We start from the raw sequence: 6,105 nt of genomic DNA on the forward strand, positions 1-6,105 counted from the left end.
CTTACTGAATCTGTTTACTGCATGCGCGGAACCTATAATTTCCAATTCCAACCTTTTTGCTAGACACTAGTTCGGCTTATATGAAAGTTTCATAGTAAGCCGAACAACATCCTGAATAGCCCGGAATAGAATCATTACTAATTCGGCTTACATATCCAAAATCGTATGTGCCGAACATAATTTTTTAATTTCTGGGTCGAAATATTGTTACTGGTTCGGCACATATGGAGAATATCGTATCATCCTAAACCTCTTATGTTCAAGGTTCGGCACATAATATGATTATCGTCTGAGCCGAACATGAATTTGTTAATTTTTGGGTTAAAGTATTGTTCGTGGTTCAGCACATATTGAGGATATCGTATAAGCCAAAACCTGTAAATGTTTATAGTTCGGCACATAATGTGATTATCGAATGCGCCGAACCTTGTTATTATATTCCCTTTCTAGTGTTTAACCTTGTGATATTCTTTGTAGATCGTGCTTGGACCCATGGAAAATCAACCTGATCCAGTAGACATAATTCACGAGGATACCAAGGATCACTAAAACATGAAATTGAGGAACATCAACCTGATCGTTCTTGAGGAACACCAATACTGGATTACACCAATAATGATTTTTAAGGCTCGGCTTATAACTCAAATTATAGAAAAAGCCGAACCTAAAGGACAAATGATTCGGCGCGTAACTAACATTAGAGGATAAGCCGAACTCTATAAATTCTGCGCATAACTGTTAAGCTATTCATTAAAACATGAAATTGAAGGTGTCCGTAACCCAATCCCAGCACCATTAAAAACAAAGTTCAGCACCTAAAAGCAAAGGTGTTTGCAACACCATAAAAGTGTACTTAAAACTTAAGAAAAAGTGTACCATAAAAGTGTACATAAAAGGGCATTTAACCACGACCCCTACTCTTAGTTGCACGACCACCTCTTCTTCCACCTTGGTCTTCATCTTCCGACGCATCATTACCGGGTTGGACGGTAGCACCACCTTGGCTTGTACCTTCACCAACTTGTCGAGACCTCTTAGTGGTAGGCCTTTGTTCGGGTTCCTCGGGTCCTTGTCCTTTGTTGATGATTGCATCCCACTTGTTGATGAGGTATTTTTGTTCTTCCACGGTCATTGGTGTTTTTGCAACCAAGTTTGGTCTTCATTTTTTTCAACATCTCCCTACCCGCGACAACCTATTTTTTCATTTGTCAACAACTTATAACCATGAGGTTGAAGACATTTTTACCATAACTAATATATGAAAATAGTATAAAGTGAAGTCATTCTTACCATAATCTTGAAAGCCTTGACTACATCTTCGGAAGTAGACTTGTTGGTGATCTTGATTGGCTTCGCCTTCCCCTTATCAGCTATCTTTTGCCTTTTCTTATTGATAATGAAGGGATGAGAAATTTGGTTATACCAATCCATATAGCCTGGATCCTCTTCACATGGATCATCAAGTAAAGGTGTTAACTTGGACGCATCTAATGTGTGATTGTCTAAATTATTCCAAAATTCAACGGTGGGATCAGGATCATACTTTGGTTCCCAAGATGAAGTGGTGCTTTTAGTTCCCTTACCACTCTTTGGTAACGACCTGAATTTCTCGTCAAACAAAGGAACCTCTTGGACGCATCCTAATTGACGGAGTACTCGCCTAGGATCGTATATAACATAACCACCGGGATACCACAATGGCCCATGATACATACCTACCGGCATATCCTCATCTTCAACAACTTCATCTTATTCATCTTCCTTCTCATATGGTTGAAAAGTGACATCATCAACACCAAGACGGTCTAACGTCTCTCTCAAACTTGCCACCAACTTCTTTTTGTTCCTTTTCTTGGAGTCCTCGTACGCGTACCGTGCTGCAGTTGGCTCTGTATCAACATAATCGACATCTTTCTCAAATACTTTGGCCAAGTTCAAAATTAGGAAATGGTCATATATCCACACCTACATCCAAAGAACCACATTAAAAAATCAAAGGAATTGAATTGATAGAAGCAAGTTTTACTTGGAAACATCAAAGTAAGAATAAAGTTTGCAAACTCATAGAACTGTTCGTCTTATATGGATCAAGTATTATAAGCCGAACCAAGTAAGTAAAAACTTCAGCTTAAAAGATTTTATGGTTATAAGCCGAACCATACTCTGAACTCCCAAAAGTTACCTGGAGCAAAGTGAAGTTCCCTCCGATGTTTGTACTTGTCAACCTAGACGCGGTGGCAAGTTAGTCCAGCAGGTAAGCGAGCGTAGCCGTTCCCCAAGTAAACTTGTTACAAGTTTCAATATTCTTTACCAATTGGAGATAATTAGCATTTACCTTGTTTCCGGTAGTGTCGGGAAAGATGTCTCTACCAAGAGTATAAAGCAAGTAGGCAGTTCCGGTTTGCTTCACTTTGATGGGATCCATTATCAACAAACCTTGTGTGACTCTTTCCTTTGTGTTCTCAAACTCCTTTTTCAAGTTAGTCAACTTGATCTTCTTATTCTTCTTATTTCTGCCACCTGGTATGCAAACGGTATCGACATCTTTAACTGATCGACAAAACTCCAACTCAGTTTTCTGTGAACCCCAACCAAGGCATTCCAGGTACAAATTGTATAGCTCATCCCAACTCATGTCATAAAAACCAGCATCCACACTTACACCCCTTGCTTTAAGGCCTGTAATCTTACTAGCCTCATCAGGAGTGATTGCCATCTCTCCAAAAGGTAATTGAAATGTGTAAGGTTCTGGACAAAAGCGCTCGGTAAATGCAGAGGCCGACACACTATCATATTCCTTATTTCCATAATTGATGATAGTCCATAAAGCACTGCGTTGTTGGCAGGCCCGGATTGGTGTATAAAATGAAGAGCAAAGATAAAGATGGCAGGGCCTGCGGTTATACCGCAAGTGCACGGTGTCGATTGTAGTATGTGTGTGCAAATACGGGTCATTCCACAGGGACTAGGGTGTGTGTTGAAATCTTCCTAAGCTAAAGTTATCTAAACAAGTAACTAAGTGGCAGTGAGATAGTGAACCAAGGAATAACTGTGAAACAATGGCATTGAGCCAAAGGCAGTGAACTAGTGTAGTGAATAAAAGAAGATGAAAGTAAACAGTTGTGGGAACACTACTAGGGTTTTTGAATCCACCACCTAATCTTAGCTAAGTAATTCAGTTACGGTGATGTTCTTGTCCCTTGTAATGGATGTTGGACAAGATACAAGTCTGCCATTTATCCAGGGTGATCCGAAGATAGATAAATAATCACAATTGAAGTGTTTATCCTAAGCATTAATTGTCTGATTAAAGCACAACTAATCAAATAATAAATCTATTCATTTAAGCTTGAATTGCAGCACAGCAACATAGAAGTATTCCAACTACCTAGGTTGCATATAACAAACAAGGTGAAAGTAATATGTTGTAGTACAAAGATTAAATCTACCCTTAAGCAATTACGCACAGCAAGAACACTTCCATGAACATGAATCAAATTAGCAGAAGATTAAGGGTTTCATCTCCACCCCAGTAAACCAAATTAGAACATGCTGAACATAATTAACATTTGAGATTGAAATTAACTGAATCAAGAACTATAATTGAAATTCACAGAACATGGATAATTGAGGAACTGGCTAGTCCAGTCCTCTTGGTGGTGCTCTGGCTAATCCAGGCATGCCCCCAACAGCACCAAACACCTTCTATTTATACCCAATTTACATAATTAGGGTTCATACACCCAATTCCAAAAAATACCCAAATACAGTTGAAATTAGGGTTTGTTGAATCTTACCCATACTTCTCTGATTTGCTTCATAGCCTTCGACCCATTCTTCTGCTTCCTCCCATGCTTCTTTGGTGCGAGTTGGTGCCCTAATCCTTACCCCTACTCCAACTAATATTAACCTAATTCTTCACTGAGAGGAGAAGGTGAAGATGTAGGCTGATAATAGGTGGATAGAAGAGTGATGGTGATGTGTGAGGGTTTGTTTACTCGACCTTTGCTCGAGTTGGTGCTGTAGTGTTTGACAGGAGCTTCAGACTTCGATGCACGACGATGAAGCGACCGTAGGATGCTGAGATGATCCAATCTGACGGCTAGAAAGGGAAACGGGTATGGATATAGGAATTGGATTTGGGTGAGGGTTTTTGGGCCTTGGGTATGCCAAGCCCATATCTTCTTTAAGAACAATTCTTCCTCTTCAAGCCCACTTCTAGCCTTTTGGTCTTGTGCACAACATTCTTCGCGGCTTCCTTGTGTAATTCCTCCCGGCTTTTCACCGCTTTTCTGCTCTTTTCCGCTCCGTTATTCATCCAAACTTTATTTGGTACCTAAAAATGCAAAATTAATTAATAAAAATATTTATTCTTGAAAACAATGAAAATACAGAATATGGGTTAAAATGGAGAATTAGAGCACAAAAGATGAGTTAAATGCTAAGAAAAATATATATAAATATGCACTTTTTAGCACTCATCAAATACCCCCAAACCTGAATTTTACTTGTCCTCAAGTAAAACAAAACTAAGGAAATCCTACCTATACCACTGTCGCTGGTTTCTCGAATGCATTTAGCGTATGCACTAAGCCTTTTAAACCACTAAGTGTCCCTAGTGGACGAGTGAAGTCTCGTGAAGGTTTGCTTAGAACGTACCTACAAAGTTCTAGGTCAAAATATAAGCTCAGATTACATCAAATGTGACATGTGCAAGTCAGTTTAAGCTCACAGCAAAATGGAGATGTCAATCTAGCTATCAAAGGCACAATCCTAGCACTGGTAACAAATAAAGACATGTGATAAGAGTGTAAAGTGTATCTACACATGTGTAAAGAAAGATCGGATGTTATGACTACTAATCACCAAGAGATAGTTTCTCAGGCTAAGCACCAAGGTCGAAATCTAGCTAGCTGTCCGGATTTACGAGAATTGTGAATGAGTTGGAGGTATTTCACAATTACTCGCGTTGTACATCAATGGCATACACCCTCCTTGCTTATTACAATGAAACAACAAAATGACTCTTTACATGACTCTTATTTACATTGACTACTCTCTTTTATTTTTGGAACAAGAGAGGATGGAATTGATAAATACTTGATTTTTTTTTTTTTGATTTTTTTCTGAATATATACATCGTTTTTTCTTTTTTTTTTTTCTTTTTTTTTTTTTTTTTCTTTTTTCTTTTTTTTTTTTTTTAGTAAGGAAACACTTTTGATACATAACAAAAAGAAACAAAAAATTACATGACACTTTGCAAGAGGTAGCCCTTTTTGATGCACCCAGTTAAATTCGATGGTTGTTTTTCTTAATGTAACCTCCACCTTCTATCCCAACCAACCAAAGAACAAGCTAGTCAAGTTTCGTTCAGTATTCTAAAGTGATTGGCAACTAAAACTTCCGATAGAACACCTCAAGGATGAGGCTATACATGTATTGGTAGATCGTGCGCGTGCAAATTTCTTATCACTATGTGAATTGTGCTAGAATCAGGGTGCCTAAATATCTAGACTAAGACTCCTAAAAATTACATATTTGCACAAGAGTCAACATTTCAAGGTAAATGAGCTCCATTTTTATGTTTTTTTTTATCATTTTTTATTTTATTATTATTTTATTTTTTTTTGGAATTTTTAAATTTTTCAAAAAGAAGGAGTTCTTGTTTTCAATTATGGCATATTATCGTGGTATCTACTCTATACCCCCAAACCTAAACTAAACATTGTCCTCAATGTTCCAAAATATGAAAAGAATTATAACATACGAAGAGGATTATGCTGAGTAGAGAGAAAGGAAAGAGAATACCCGATTTGACGGCGAAAGCAAAATTAGAACTCCGTTATTCAAGGAAAAAAATCCAACATATTTCAGTTAAGAGTCACATTGTATTAGCAAAATATGTACAAAAGGAACAAAAGGATTTTTAAAATTTTTATCTACTGGATTATATACAAAAAAATTCACCATACACTAACAATCTAAAGAGTTGAGGATCAACCCAAAAGACAAAGTGTAGAGGTTTCAACAGCTTCACACAATAATAATATGATAGGCATGCAAGTGAAGCTGTGAAACAAAATGAGCTACCCACAAACCTGGATT

The sequence above is a fragment of the Papaver somniferum genome, chromosome 3, assembly GCF_003573695.1.
Source record: "Papaver somniferum cultivar HN1 chromosome 3, ASM357369v1, whole genome shotgun sequence".
Lineage (NCBI taxonomy): Eukaryota > Viridiplantae > Streptophyta > Magnoliopsida > Ranunculales > Papaveraceae > Papaver > Papaver somniferum.